General features: G+C 45.1%; 1 protein-coding gene across 2 annotated transcripts in view; it reads left to right on the top strand.

Annotated features, from left to right (window-relative positions):
• The window catches only part of CALN1 (calneuron 1), a 478779-nt gene that overhangs the window by 123463 nt on the left and 339749 nt on the right, over positions 1-15567 (top strand). The gene's annotated exons all lie outside the window — the stretch shown is intronic.

Genomic DNA, 15567 nt, shown 5'->3' with positions numbered 1-15567 from the left:
TCACGTCCAAGGTCACCTGCCTATAATTAGGACTGCCCCAGGCAACCACCAGGCCAAGGATAGAGAACTTGACTTGTTGCCTGAAGTGGCAAACTCCAGGGATTCTGGAGTTAGGCTGAACTTGGTTCAAAGCCTGGAAATGTTGTTTCTCATCTCTGTGCCCTTGGGAAAGTTTTAAACACTTACAGCTCTCAGTGTCCTCATCCATACAATGGGTGATATCAGTACCCCTCTCCTGGGAGGAGCCTGCGGCATGACTCCTGGCACTTGGCACAGTGCTCTGTGAGGGCCGATGATGGTCTCACTGCCTGGCAACGTAGGGGGAAGGAGTGAGAGCAGATGGAAATACTGAATTTCTTTTCGCTTTCTCCTATTTCACCAATTAAAAAGGAGTTGATGGATATTTTAAAGAGAAAGAACAAAACTAGATCTGTGACCCTGTCGTGTGGTCATCTGTCTTATCTTTTTCAGGTGTGTATGTGTTTGTGTGTGTGTGTTTGTGTAGTTGTGTCTGTGTGTGTTTATATGATTGTGTGTTTGTATGTGTTGTATGTGTGATTGTGTGTCTGTGTATGTGTGTGTGTGTAGTTGTGTCTCTGTGTGTTTATATGATTGTGTGTGTTTGTATGATTGTGTGTGTCTGTGTTTGTATGTGTGTGTAGTTGTGTCTGTGTGTGTTTATATGATTGTGTGTTTGTATGTTTGTGTGATTGTGTGTGTCTGTTTGTATGTGTGTATGTAGTTGTGTCTGTATATGTTTATATGATTGTATGCATGTTTGTATGTTTGTGTGATTGTGTGTGTCTGTGTTTGTATGTGTGTGTAGTTGTGTCTGTGTGTGTTTATATGATTGTGTGTTTGTATGTTTGTGTGATTGTGTGTGTCTGTATGTGTGTGTAGTTGTGTCTGTGTGTGTTTATATGATTGTGTGTTTGTATGTGTGATTGTATGTTTGTATGTTTGTATGTGTGTGTAGTTGTGTCTGTATATGTTTATATGATTGTGTGCATGTTTGTATGTTTGTGTGATTATGTGTGTCTGTGTATGTGTGTGTAGTTGTGTCTGTGTGTGTTTATATGATTGTGTGTTTGTATGTGTGATTGTGTGTCTGTGTTTGTGTGTGTGTGTAGTTGTGTCTGTGTGTGTTTATATGATTGTGTGTGTGTGATTGTGTGTTTGTAGGTTTGTGTGATTGCGTGTTTGTATGTAGTGTAGTTGTGTCTGTGTGTGTTTATATGATTGTGTGTTTGTATGTTTGTGTGATTGTGTGTGTCTGTATGTGTGTGTAGTTGTGTCTGTGTGTGTTTATATGATTGTGTGTTTGTATGTGTGATTGTGTGTTTGTATGTTTGTGTGATTGTGTGTGTCTGTGTTTGTATGCGTGTGTCGTTGTGTCTGTATATGTTTATATGATTGTATGCATGTTTGTATGTTTGTGTGATTGTGTGTCTTGTTTGTATGTGTCTGTGAGTGAGTGACTGTGTGGGGGGGGGGCGTGGGCAGGGGTGCCGAGAGCTTGTCCCTGAGGGGGGCTAGTCCCTGAACCTTCTCTTGTCCCTGGCAGAGGTTCTGGGCTTGTCCCTGATCGTCCTCTCAGACCAGAGCACACGCCGTCACGGTTGTATGAACTTCATCAACAACATTTTGCTGCTGTTACTGGGCTGGACATGCCGGGATATCTGGGGTGAGGGATGAACGTACATTGAGTATTAGTTTTGTGCCAAGTACACGCGCTAGGACCATCATCGTCGTCATCATCATCATCGTTACCCCGAATAGTTGCTATCCCCTGGATCCCACTCTTCCCTCCTTCTCTTTCTTTGAACCCCAGAAACATGCGCTCTGCCGCAGGAGAGAAGCTCCAAGGGCAGGGGGCACTGGAAATGAGGGTGATGGCCAGGCTCCCAGAGCCTAGGTGTATTTTCTCTGGTAGGTGGGACCAGGGCCAGGTTTGCCAACGATTAAGATAAGAATTCTTCATGATGGGATGTCTTGTTTGATAGACAGAGGCGATAAAGCTTGCCTTCTAATGTGACACTAATAGTGTCCCCACAAGTTGTTAAATCTTGAAATTTACCCATCTCTTCAGTGTATGTCTCTCTTTGAAGAATATTTATTTAAGTGAGATAAGACATCTGGGCAGGTGCTAATGCCGTCAGGTTGACTTGGGGGCACCCATCATTGCTGTGAGCTCAGAAGCAGACTGTCCCTTCTTCTTCTTCTTCTTCAAAAAAAAAACCTATGAAAGGAAAGTGTTTTCCTCTGAGCCTCAGATGATAGTTTTTGATTATAATATGTTTTTTGGTTCTAAAGCATTGCCCACTCATGGCAAAACACATTTGTCTTTATAGAGAAAGTGACTCAGTGTGTGTGTGCTCGAGATTGCTACAAGTCACTTGGGAGGCTGATGAGTGGGGACAGCAGACAATAGACCAGGGCAGGGGGACTCATACATCATGCTGTACCTTCGTGGCCTTAACAAATTACCAGGCAGAGACAAATCAAGTATGCTCTCACAATCGTGCTCTTTGCCTTCTTCCCAAATTTAATCTGTCCTGAGCAAATTCTAAGCAAAAAAACAAAAAGCAAAAAACAAAACACACACACACACACACACACACACACACACACACACACACACATACATACAAACACACCCAAAACTCAGGGCATTAAGGCAGCTATGAAATTGTCCAGTGCCGGACTAAGGAAAGCCAATAATAAAAACCTCCTCACAAGGTTCTGCAGGGCACAGTGTGCTAGGAGGAAAGGGCATGGCACAGAAGCTTCCTGGGTGCTGGGAGGATTGACTGCTCCAGTCTGCTGTCAGGAAGGGCAGCCCAGTGCGCAGAGCCTCGAAGAGGTGTGGAAACCTCAGTTTGTCTCCCAGTGAAATGGGGATCATTATTTCGGAGTCACACCTTGCCTCACAGAAGAAAGTTGTGAGAATAAAGTACCCATTATGTGGAGCTGATACATGCATGTGATGTGTAATAACGGAAGTTATTACATGTTCATCACATGTTAATACAGAGACAAAAAGTTGCATTCTTTCTGCTGGTGTTCGCGGCATCCCTGCAATATCCAGGCACTATATCCAGACGCTGAAAGTCCAAGTGATCTGTCAGACATGGACCCTGCCCTTTAGGGCCCGCCCAAGAGACTAATGCCAGACAGAGCAGGGGGGACGGAAGGTGGCTCTCAGAATTGGGGCCCTCTGGCCTTCATGCTTACCAGAGCTCATGACCTTCTCTGAACTTCAGTGTTCCTACTTGTTAAAATGAGACAGAAGTATTGACCTCAGAGTTTTCTTTTAATATCAAAGGCATAATATCATTCATTCATTCATTCATTCGACAAATATTTATTGAGTGCCTTCTGACGTTTCAGGCACTGTTCTAGGCTCCTGGTTGCTGCAGTGAGCCAAACGGAAGAACTCCCCACCCTCATGGAGCTTCTGCTCTCAATGCAGGAGATGTTGTATATTAGATGATGATGGATTATAGAACATAAAAGAAGCAGGAAAAGAGGATAGGGAGGGTCAAGGGTGGGGTGGAGGCTACTGTATTAATCTTGATGAGAGATGACAGTGGTCAGGGGCCAGGGTGGTCACCGTGGAGGTGGGAAGAAGTGGTTGGATGCTGATCTATTTAGAAGGTGGATTTACCAGGGTTTGCTGGTGGGTGGGTATGGAGTATAAAAGAGAGGAGGGGCTCCTGGGTGGCTCAGTCGGTTAAGCCTCTGACTCTTGCTCTCAGCTCAGGTCTTGATCTCAGGGTCATGAGTTCAAGTTCCATGTTGGGTTCCACACTGGGTGTGGAGCCTTCTTAAAAAAAATGAATGAATGAATGAATGAATGAATGAGTGAATGAATGAATAAATGAATGGAAGGAAGGAAGGAAGGGAGTCTGGGATGACCTCAAGATTTTTGGCCTGATCAACCAACCAGAAGAATGGAGATTCATTTAGAGGGAGAAATCCCAGGAGCTCAGTATCAAATGTAATTCTGAGATGATTATTAGTGATTCTCGTGGAGATTTTGAATAGGCCATTGGATCATCAGGTCTGGAGTTCAGGGAAGGAATGAGGCTTATATAGGTAAAATATCTTAGGTGGTGTGTGGCAAAGGTGGGTGTTAAATAAATTTTTAACTTAGTAATTTTCTGCTTCTTGTGAGATAGACTCATAGGCGATTGTAATAAATAAAACAGAAAGGTCCTCTATGCCCTTTACCCAGTTTCCCCCAATGCGAACATCTTGCAAACTTATCATATAATATCACAACCAGGATATTGACACTGAGAGTCAATATACAGAAAATCTCCACCACCAAGTAAATCCATATGAATTTAATCCATTCAGTGCTCCGAAACACTATGTAAAATAAACTAAAGGAGTTCAGAGGGAAGAGTGCTAATGTCCTGGGGTGGGGGTGGTGTCATTGGTCAGAGAAAGCTTCCAGCAGAGGAAGGCACTTGAGTTGGGCCTTGAAGGATGGGAAAGATTGGGATCTGTGACTGAAAGGTCGGTCCTGGGAGGTGGAAGCGTGGTGTGTGCTGGGCCTTGGAGGCCATTTGGCTCGCTCAGTGTGGAGGGTGCGGTGGTGGGCACGTCGGGGAGTGGGGTTGAAAGGGTGGTGAGGTCTGGCTGGGGCTTCAGTGAGCAGGTGGTTGGAAGAGCTGAGCTCGGAGGAATAGCAGCCTCGTCTCCAGGGAGGTTGGGCCAGTCCCTACACTGGAATGTGCTGGAGCTGAAGGAACCTTGTGGGAGGCCGGAGAGGAGAGTCTTCCCGACAACCAAGATGAAGGGGAAGCGAGGCCCTTGTGGTCAAAGGGGAAGGAAAGGGACACCCCGAGGACGGCTCCATTTGACATGTTGAATGCTTAAGAGTGCAGGCTCCGGAGCCCCACTGTGCGCCCTGCCTCCCCCTCATTCAGTTCCCACCACTGCTCAGCCCGGCCCTTGCTGTTTTGATTCTCCTTTCCAGATGAGGACACTGAGGCACAGAGAGGTTGAGTCACGGCCTCAAGTTTGCAGAGCTAGCGAGAAGCCGGGTCAAAGACCAGGCTGTCTGACTCCCAAGACCTCAGATTTAGCCTTGAGTGGTTCAGCCTCCCGTGATCATCTTGTTCAGGCAAAAGGCTCATTTAAGGGGAGGAGTTGGTGGATAGGGAAGAAGAAAACAATGTCTTCAGATAGGATTTAAAAAAATTTTTGAAATTTAAATTCAATTTAGTTAACATACAGTGTATTATTAGTTTCAGGGGTAGAATTTGGTGATTCATCAGTTGCATATAATACCCAGTGCTCATTACATCAAGTGTCCTCCTTAATGCCCATCCCCCAATTACCCCTCCCCCACCCCACCTCCCGTCCAGCAACCCTCATTTCCCTATAGTTAAGAGTCTCTTATGGTTTGCCTCCCTCTCTGATTTCATCTTATTTTATTTTTCCTTCCCTTCCTCTGTGTTCATCTGTTTTGTTTCTTAAATTCCACATATGAGTGAAATCATAACGATATTTGTCTTTCTCTGATTGACTTATTTCACTTAGCATAATACCCTCTAGTTCCATCCATGTTGTTGCAAATGGCAAGATTTCATTCTTTTTGATAGCTGAGTAATATTCCATATATATATTATATATGCACACACACACATATATATACACACACCACATATATGTGTGTATATATATGTATATATATATATATATATACATATATATATGACATCTTCTTTATCCATTCATCTGTCAAGACATCTGGGCTCTTTCCATATGGAATTTTTTTAGTGAAATTTGAGCAGGGAGTGTCTGAGAGAGAGTGGGATAGAGCGGGAGGGGGATTGGAAAGATTTGGAAAGAAGACCGTAGGAAATTGTGGGAAGAGTCTACATAAGTTAAAGGAAGGATCTTAGCAGGACCAGCAAGGTTCATTGAAGGTCTTATTTATTGTTGAAAATCCTGTGGATGGATTTGATGGCTATGGGGTGGAAAGTGTTCACCCTGGGTGGGTTCTGCCCCTACTAGTAATTAAGCATGTGACTTTGGGTACGACTCTTGACTTCTTGACCTGACAAAGGAGGTGGAAGTGCTTGGGTAGCCTCTCGGCGGTGTCAGGGTGATGCTTGCCTGGGATGAGCAAGGGCAAACGTCTGGTGCTTTGCACGGGAAGATGGCACCTCTGGTGTCATGGCGCCAGGGAGGCCATTGGATTTCCAACAGCAATGAAACTGAGCCATGCAATGATGGCCTGAGCCTGTCCCCACTCAAGAGGAGTCATAGGGCAAAATGATGAATCTGTGTATCCATGTCTAACCAGGTCACTTGGAACTATGGGATCTTTAGCTGCTTTTGAGCACAAGCCATGTGGTTTTTCACTATTTCTTTAATGAAGGAATCTGTGATCTACCACAGCTTGTGTGATTTTTCATTATTTTGCTCAGCTTCCCTTTTATGTTCTTGATTAGAACTGTTTTATTTTTACCTTTCTCTTCTATTTTAAAACACCCTAAAACATAAAACGTCCTCTTGAAAATACTCCCCACAGCAACAAAAATATAATCCAGTACAGATTATCCTGATTTTCAAACTGCGACTGAGATTATGTTTTTGAAAAAAAGAAATTGAGTTTCAAATTCAACAGATGCGGATGTTGGCTGAACAGCGTCCCCCCAAATCTGTCCAGGTCCTTATTCCTGGCACCCGAGAAAATGCTGCTTTACATGACACAAGTTGCAGTGCAGATGTGATTGTCTTGAGTATTTTGAGATGCGGAGATTATCTCGGATTATCTAGGTGGGAACAATGTAATCATAAGGGTCCTTATAAGAGGGAGGCTGGAGGGTGAGGGTCAGAAAGCCCTGTGACATGAAAACAGAGAGAGAAAGGCTGGAAGGTGCTATGCTCCTGGCTTGGAAGTCAAGGGAGGGACCCCACACCGAAGAATGCAGGCAGCCTCTAGAAGCCGGAAAAGGCAAAGAAATAGATTCTCCTGTAGGGCCTCTAGGACGCAGGCAGCCTTCCCCACACCTTGACTGTAGGACTTTGTCGTCTGGAGCCATACGAGATAAAGTTGTGTTTGTGTAGTCTGTTATAGCAGCGGTTGGAAACTGATACAGATGTCTACTGGAGGACGGAGTCGCTGAATCTGTGAAAGGGGCACAATAACCATAATTTCTCTTTCACAAGAAAATGTCCTGTCGAAACTTCTGCCAGCCCCAGACTCATAATTCACACCGTGTGTGTAAAACGCCATCTAGTCTGTGCTGGGGTGGGGAAGTGGAGGAGGACGGCCACTGGCCATACCCTGGGCTGCCTACCACGATATAGAATTTGTATAATGAGGAATGGGGACAGTTACCCTGACAGTAAGAAGGAGGAAGAATCACACGGTCCTGGGGAGAACAATAAGGTGACCAAAGGGCCACATCCTTACTTCATGTCTTTTTTCTTCTGGTCAATTTCAGGCATTGAACATCCTTTTGTCATCACTTTCTTGTCAAAACATGCTCAGTATAGTCGGATCATAGTCATGCACACCTTGCGTGAATTCATGACTTCCGTGGCCATGGGATTGCCGAGTCCCTGAATGTTGGCCTGGGGAGTGACATGGAGAGAACTGGAGGCTGGCTCCTCTGTCTTTTGGCTGGCCCCGCGCTCGCTAAGGGACGTGGCCTGACCCCACCACACAGGTCATTGCTTACCCCAGGGCCCAGGCCTTCCATCTTGAGTCCATCCAGAGAGGCTCCCCAGAGACCTCCCCTGTTTCTGTGGTGTCAGCAATTTCAGGCGGTTCCTGGGCTTGAAATGGGAGCTTTTGTCCTCTGCCACAGATAAGAACGTCAGGTCATCTGAGAGCGGGAGGGTGGCATTTGGAAGCGAGGCTGTCATGGTCCAGAGGTCCCATTGCATAAGGAGTCGCTCCCTTCATCCCAGGACCCAGCAGGAGTGGACCCAGGAAGACCTCACCTTACCAAGAAGATATCTGGCGTTACTTTCGTCGGATAACAGGAAACTGTGGGATTGGGGAAGGCAGAGCGGCCCTGTGGGGAGGAAAGACATAAGGGGAGTCTAGAAACATCTTATGTCTGAGTTGTGTTTTGTAGTGACATTTTCTCAATTAAAAACTGTGGAGGAGGCATAATGATAGAAGCTTTCCCACAGGGACTGGGAGACTCTGTGGGCAGCTGCATTCCTTTGCAGTTTGGGGCTGGTGGGACAGAAAAAAAAAAAAAAAACCGTCCAGGCAGGGACTCCTGAAGCTAGCGCACGCTCCCTATTGAGAGGAGAAGTGAGCTTTTGTGTTTCGTGAGACACCAGTGTAACAGACCTGGGCTTCGAATCAGGTATTTGAGTCGCCTGTGAGGATCCCAGCTTTGCCTCTAGCCGACTTCAGGTCTCTGATCTGGCTTTACTGAACTTTGCCGTGGGTCACGACTGCGACACCACGCAGGGTGTGGGCGAAGCGGGGCGTACGTAGCTGGTGCCCAGGAACTGGTGGCCCTGGTGATTGTTCTTTGCACGATTGGACGAGGCTGCGGGACACAGGGCGTGGACGGACCATCGGGAGTGGGGGAAGCAGTCAGCCCACACGGCACCGCTGGGGGGGCCCCTTCCTCTGAGAGAATGCATCCCAGGCGATGTTCTGGGGTGGAGGAAGGTGAGGAGGATGCCAGCCTATGTCCTGGTTTCTTTCTCTCCCATGAGAAGCGGGAGACTGGTTGAAATGTGTTTTCTATGGCTCTTACCCTGCGACCAGGATAAAGGCACAGAGAGCGGGAGCTGGCGTGCAAGGCAGGGAGTCAGAGGGCATGGCATCATTTAATGAATTGGGATTTGAATTTTCTCTCTCTTTAAAGCAAGTGCTGCGTTATGTATGTCATGGCTGCGCATGGAGTTGAGAAAAGCAGCGATCACTCTCTCTGTCAATCCATAGTATAGAAAAGCCACCTTTTCCCACCTCCAAGCTGCTTATACATATGTTTTCTCTGCCTGGGCCACCCTTTCTGCCCATTCTTCATCTGCTGGGATTCTATTCCTCCTGTCCCCCCATTGCCACGTCTTCTGTGGAACCTCTAAAACCCGCCCCCAGCTAGACAGAATTCATTCTTGGCACTCTGACCTGGCTTCTTCCTCATTTATATCATAATAACAAATACAGATCCCTTTGCCCCCCCCCTTTGGTATGTCTTAGTTCCTCTAGTCGAGTATATCCCGGAGGGCAAGAACACATTTATTTTTGAATCCCTGCTAGTGTTTACAACAGACCCTTGCACACTGGAGGCACCCAACACATATTTGTGGATGCATTGAATTGCTTTGAATTGAGATAATTGAAAGCAATTCCCAGAATTCTGAAATAATCAGATTTGAGGGCTCTTTACCCTTTCATTGTATTAGACTCCAGTAAAGATAGTTTAGAGAATCTACTACGGGCTAGGCACCGGGAATGCACCGATGACAAAGTCAAGGCCTCCGTGACTAAGATGACAAGATTTCTTCAAAAAAGTAACTTCGGGTTCTCTTCCTGTGTTCCATCCAGGTTCAGATCTCCCCGAGAAGGTACCATCGTATAGTGCATGGAGATAGGACAGCAGACACTCATGGTGACCTCTGGCTAGCAAGTGAAGGCTAGGGAGAAGACATAGAAGTATGTTCTCTATTCTAGAAATATTTCCATTCACGCTTATTAAATAGAAATCAGCTCTGGACCTTACGTACAAAATTCTCCTACGTGGAATGAGTTCTTTTCCTTGTACCACAGCGCGATGACCCCCTGCGTTGTCCGCATACAGATTTCGTTAGATCATCCGGGAGTCCTGCGGGCTCAGAGGGAGCAGGGGCCTTGTCCAAGGTCACTCATGGTAGCCAGGAGAACCAGAGTGCCGACAGTGAGCTGGAGGGGGAGTCGTACTCTCCTCCCTTCCTGTGACTTTGGCTGGCCCTCTGAGTCTCCATATTCTGCATGTTTCCTACACCTTCTGGGTGCAGCTGAGGTCGGCTCAGTCAGTCCTCAGTGCTGAAGGTACAGTGATTTCAAAAACAAATGGACATTAGTCAGTTGGGAATAGGAAAAAAATCAAGTTTTACTTCCCTTTATCTGATTTACTGGTAAGGTTCAGACAGTGGAGGAAAATTGGGTTTGGAGAATATCTATGGATTTCAAATGTCTTTACTAATCTTGGTATCATTTCTCTGATAATCATCGAGAGCCAGTTGGTTTTTAGACTTCAAATGTGTTTATCCAGTACTTCTAGAAGTCTCTGAATGTATGATCATTTAATTTCTTTGAATTGTTTACAAATAGGTGAAAGCTGACATTTCTACTAGGGTGGATTTTATTTTCTCAACAGTGTGTAAAAAATTATGAATTTGTCCCTCTGAGTCTCAAAGGTTAAATGTACATTTAAGATCTTAAACTCACATATAGAATTTCCAAATGATGCAGTCTGTTTTTCTGGGCATATAACTAAAAGGGCTGACCGTAGAGACTCAAACAGATGTGTGTAGCCATGTTCGTGGCGCTGTTATTCACAATAGCCAAAATGCGGAAATGACCCAAATGTCTATCAAAAGGTGAATGGATAACAAGACATGCAATGGAATATTATTTAGCCTTAAAAAGGAAGGAAATTCTAGCACATGCTACAATGTGGATAAACCTTGAAGACATTATACTAAATGAAATAAACCAATTACAAATGTGCAAATGTAATATGGGTCTACTTCTATGAGGAGGCAACTGAAATTGTCAGATTCATAGAAACAGAAAGTAGAATCACTGCCTGGGGTCGAGGGGAGGGGAATGGGGTGATTTTGTTTAATGAATAAAGAATTGCGGTTTGTGTTAACAAAAACGTTCTTGAGATAGATAGTGGTGATGGTTGCACACCAGTGTGAATGTATTTAATGCCATTGAACTGTCTGCTTAACAGTGGTTAAAAGGGCATCAGAGAAATGCAAATCAAAACCACAATGAGCTATCACCTGACACCTGTCAGAATGGCTAAAATCAAAACACAAGAGACAATAAACAATGTGGAAAAGAAGGAACCCTTGTGCACTGTTGGTGAGAATGCAAACTGGTGCAGCCCCTATGGAAAACAGTATAGAGGGTCCCCAAAAAATTAAAAATAGAAACACCGTATGATCCAGTAATTCCACTACTGGGTATTTACCCCAAAAAATACAAAAACACTAGTTCCAAAAGATATATGCACCCCAAGAGTGTGAAAACACTAGTTCAAGTAGATAATATGCAGCTCTGTGTTTACTACAGCATGATTTATGGTAGCCAAATTATGGAAGCAGCCCAAGTGTCCATTGGATAAATGAATGGATAAAGGAGATGTGATATATGTGTGTGTGTGTGTGTGTGTGTGTGTGTGTGTGTGTGTGTGTGTACGTATATAATGGGATGTTACTCAGCCATAAAAAAGAATGAAATCTTGACCACAAGAGACTATGGACTCTGGGAAACAAACTGAGGGCTTCAGAGGGGAGGGGGGTCGGGGATGGGCTAGGCCGGTGATGGGTAGTAAGGAGGGCACGTATTGCAGGGAGCACTGGGTGTTATATGCAAATAATGAATCATGGAACACTACACCAAGAATTAAGGATGTACTGTACGGTAACTAACATACCATAATAAAAAGAAGAATGAACTCTTGCCATTTGCAACAATGTGGGTAGATCTAGAGAGTATTATGCTAAGTGAAATAAGTCAGGCAGAGAAAGACAAATACCATATGATTTCACTCATATGTGGAATTTAAGAAACAAAACAAATGAACAAAGAAAAAAGAGACAAACATAAAACCAGACTCTTAACTTCAGTGAACAAACTGATGGTTGCCAGAGGGGAGTGGGGGGGAATGGGTGAAATAGGTGAAGGAGATTAAGAACACACGATCACCATGAGCACTGGGTGATGTATGGAATTGTCTAATTCCATTCCATTCTATGTATTGTAAACCTGAAACTAATATTTATTTATTTGTTTATTTGAGAAAGAGAGAGGGAGGGAGAGTGAACAGGCGGAGGAGCAGAGGGAGAGGGACAAACAGATTCTTCACTGAGTGCGAGCCTGACTCAGGACTCGACGTCACAACCCCAAGATCACGGCCTGAGCTGAAACTAAGAGTCAAAATCTTAACTGACTGAGCCGCCCTGGTGCCCCTACACTTGAAGCTAATAAGACACTGTATGCTAACGCTGCTGGAATTAAAATAAAAAATCATTAAAATGGTTTTAAAAAAAGGAAAGGAAAAAGAAAAGATTTTAACTCCATAAGCTGTCATCATGGCGGCCTGTGCTTTCCAGATAGCAGGTGCTGCCTTGGTTTGTGGAGGTATGGCTGTGTCATTATAGACATACGAGTGTGTTTTGTTTCATGTGTTTGAAACTTTGTGTCCGTGTGCGAGGGAAAAACAGGATGGTGCTCTTGCCGTGTTTTGCCTTTTTAAAATGATTAAAAACCGAACAAAACAAAAACACCAAACAACTGCCGTGGACAGGTCTGAAAAACATTGCTACCCCTTTCACGTAGGCTCACGCCCGGCACAGTCTGGTTCCGGGACCCCGCCTGTTGAATGGTCGGGTACCCTACAGTATGCAGGGCCGATCGTAAAGTAACGTGAGTGGTTGCCCTACTTGAACTGAAATATTCCAGTTCGGCAGATATTAATTGAGAATCTACCAGGTGCCAGAGGGTGTAGTTGATGGTGGGAGCATTGTTTTCTGGAAACGTCCCATGACTGAGCTGGGTTTTAGAGGGCCAGGTATTTGTCCAATGTAAGCAGACAAGGGAACAGGTATCCCAGGCTGAGGGAACAGCAGGGCAAAGGCTGCAATGCACAAGGCAGCTGATGTGCACAGGTCACTCTGAAATGTAGTTCAGTCCAGTGGGATTGAAGGACCCTGCAAATTAGGTACGCTTTCTCTAAGAAAGCTGCCCTTGCTCCAGAGAGGACTAGCTCTCTTTTTTGAAAGCTATCTTGAGGCCCTGGAAACATCCTCAGGAATAGGCTTCCTGGTGACAAATCTCTCTCTTTGGGGGACAGGTGTAGTTTCAACATCAGCTAATGGCTGTTTTAGAGTCAAATCAGGTAGACCAGTTGACTGACCGAGCTGGCCATACCACTTGCATCATGATGCGGTGACAGGTTGATCTGTATTCCTTGACATGCAGAAGAAGGTTCTCCCAAGTGTTTTGAGCAATGACAGCAGTAGTAGGTCCTGTGGGGATCCCCATGCTCACTGGAAAGTCTGTTAAAAACATCCGTCCCATGTCATTATAGTTAGAACTTAGGGGTGGGTCCTCTCCGACTTTGGCTGGTTACTTATGCAACAAAATGAGCTGGTTGTAAGAGAGTGTCCCTCATATTTAAGCTTGACTTGATTCCAGTGCTAGAGTGACAGGCAGGCAGAGCTTAGATTTGGAATAGACACCTGGTCCTATCTCCTTTGTCCCAAATTTACATTTTCCCTACCTGTCCTGATCTACGATTTCCAAGGCCAGCCTACTTTTGGTAGGAGAGGCATTTTGAGGGTGGTTCTGTTGGTTTTAATAAAGGGGATGGTGGTGTTCTAAGCTGTACATGCTGTCTGCTCCAACCCCACTGATGTTGAGGGCACATTTAGTGTTAGCTGGTGGGGGCTGGGCATGCTGAATCATTTGACAAACCACGGTTTTGGTTTTTCTGTACAATCATGTTGGCCTACTGAGCCAGCTGACCTACCAGCCTGCTTAGCTTGGGGATTTCAAAAATTAACACCTTAGAAAAGTGACACTTTGGAGAGTTTAGAAAGATTTTTTCTGTCTTCATATAAAAGATGGTAATACATTAAAATTTTATTTCATGTTGATTTTACTACTGTGCAGGATTACTACTTGCAGGAAACAACAGAAATAAAAGAATATTATTCCAGCACTTGGGGTGTGCTCAGGAGCTGAGACAGCAGAGCATATTCGAGAATATTCGAACAGGAAGCATCAGGAGGTGCGTTAGAAACCATGGTGTGCCCCGTCTTACTTGAAAGATAAGAAGTGAAGACATAGGTTGGCATAAACATGCACATGATTGTTAATTGTCAGTGTAGATTGGGGGTCTGAGGCCCCTCAGTTTTGCTCGTCTAGTTTGGTAGGGGGGTATCTATGATGGGTTCTGTCTCATGAAAGTCTGTTTTTTTCTGTTTCACCCCGGTACCATGAATTCCTGTGGAAGAGGTGCCGGCAGCTTAGGCTCCTCACTACTCATTCTTGTAGAAATGTGTTTCCCTGCATGGAGCATGCTCTAGTTAAAATTAAAAAGGCAAAGAAAGAAAGTTGACATATTGAAGCTCAATGTGCCTTCATAGCCAACATAATTATTCCTGAGCGACAACTTTAATGTTTCCCAAGGCTGACACACATTGACCCCAAACAACCAGCCCTCACCTGGAGCTTTGGTGAGGCCACCTGTCTTTCACAGGGCATCCTGGTCGTGTGGGTCGTTTCCCTCACAAGCTTCCGGAAGCTGCCTCTGCTGTTAGAGTGCTTCGCGATGCTAGATTATGCATATCTCTTACCCTGGCAAAAATCTTTTCTTTCTTGCATTTGTTGCCAACCATGCCAGGCAGAGAGGGCCATGACTTTGCAGACTCCTCCATTTTTCTGGCATTTCTTGGGCACTCCTTGGTGCATGGTTCCATCCCCGTAGTCTCTGCAATCTCTCCCTTCTTATAGATTTCCACATGAGTGGCCAAATGAACTCTGGTCTATGGGGGGAGGGAGGGGTCTAGAGAAGGGTCCTTCTCTTTTTTTGCCTTGGTGTTGGGCATTTGGGGGAACTTCTAGGAGATGGGGGTTCCAGCTAAGAGCCTGATAGCTCTTGAGTGAAGCCAAGCTACCCTTGAATCAGCTCCAAGCACCCATGAAACCAGCCTTGTCTCCCATATCTGAGATAAGAACCATTGACCGCAGCTCTTGGCTGGCAGATGTTTGCCAGATGTTGGTGGGAGTGCACTTCGTGATGTCTCAAGTCCATTCAGTTTCTTCTTACCAGCATAGTAAGAATTCCCCCAACTGGTCAAGCTTCATCTTGTCTGCATATCAGCTAAATTGTGTAGTGCAGGAAGGTGTCCTAGGACATAAACCTGCTCCTTCAATATAGACCTTGAACATTGCATATGAGAGGCTTCTAATAACTAACATTTATTGAGCCTTTTCCATGTGACAGATACTCACTAGTACCTGCATCGTGCCATTGAAGTTGAAAACTGGTGACGCCCCCATTCTCCCTGCTTCTCCGCCCCCTTCTCCTCCATAGCACAGTTAGCTCCGGGACATGTGGTTCTGCTTGTAGGGGTAATCTGATTTTGGGGAGGGGCTGGCGTTATCCACCGTTATGCCACAGGACAATGTGTAGCCCTGAACTCCCAACAAAAGCAGACGAATGACAAGACTTAGGTTTCTCATTGCATCTTTGCTGCTATTTTGATGGGCAGGTTTTCCGTCCTGCTTTCCTAGTTTATTCAAAATATTGGAACCTCTCGAGATGGGCTCATTGGGTGAGGGGCATTAAG

Source organism: Ursus americanus, chromosome 2 (assembly GCF_024610735.1).
Source record: "Ursus americanus isolate L20-20 chromosome 2, mUrsAme1.1.p, whole genome shotgun sequence".
Classification (NCBI taxonomy): Eukaryota; Metazoa; Chordata; class Mammalia; order Carnivora; family Ursidae; genus Ursus; species Ursus americanus.
The sequence above is the reverse complement of the archived record's forward strand: the minus strand, read 5'-3'. Positions and strand labels throughout refer to the sequence as shown.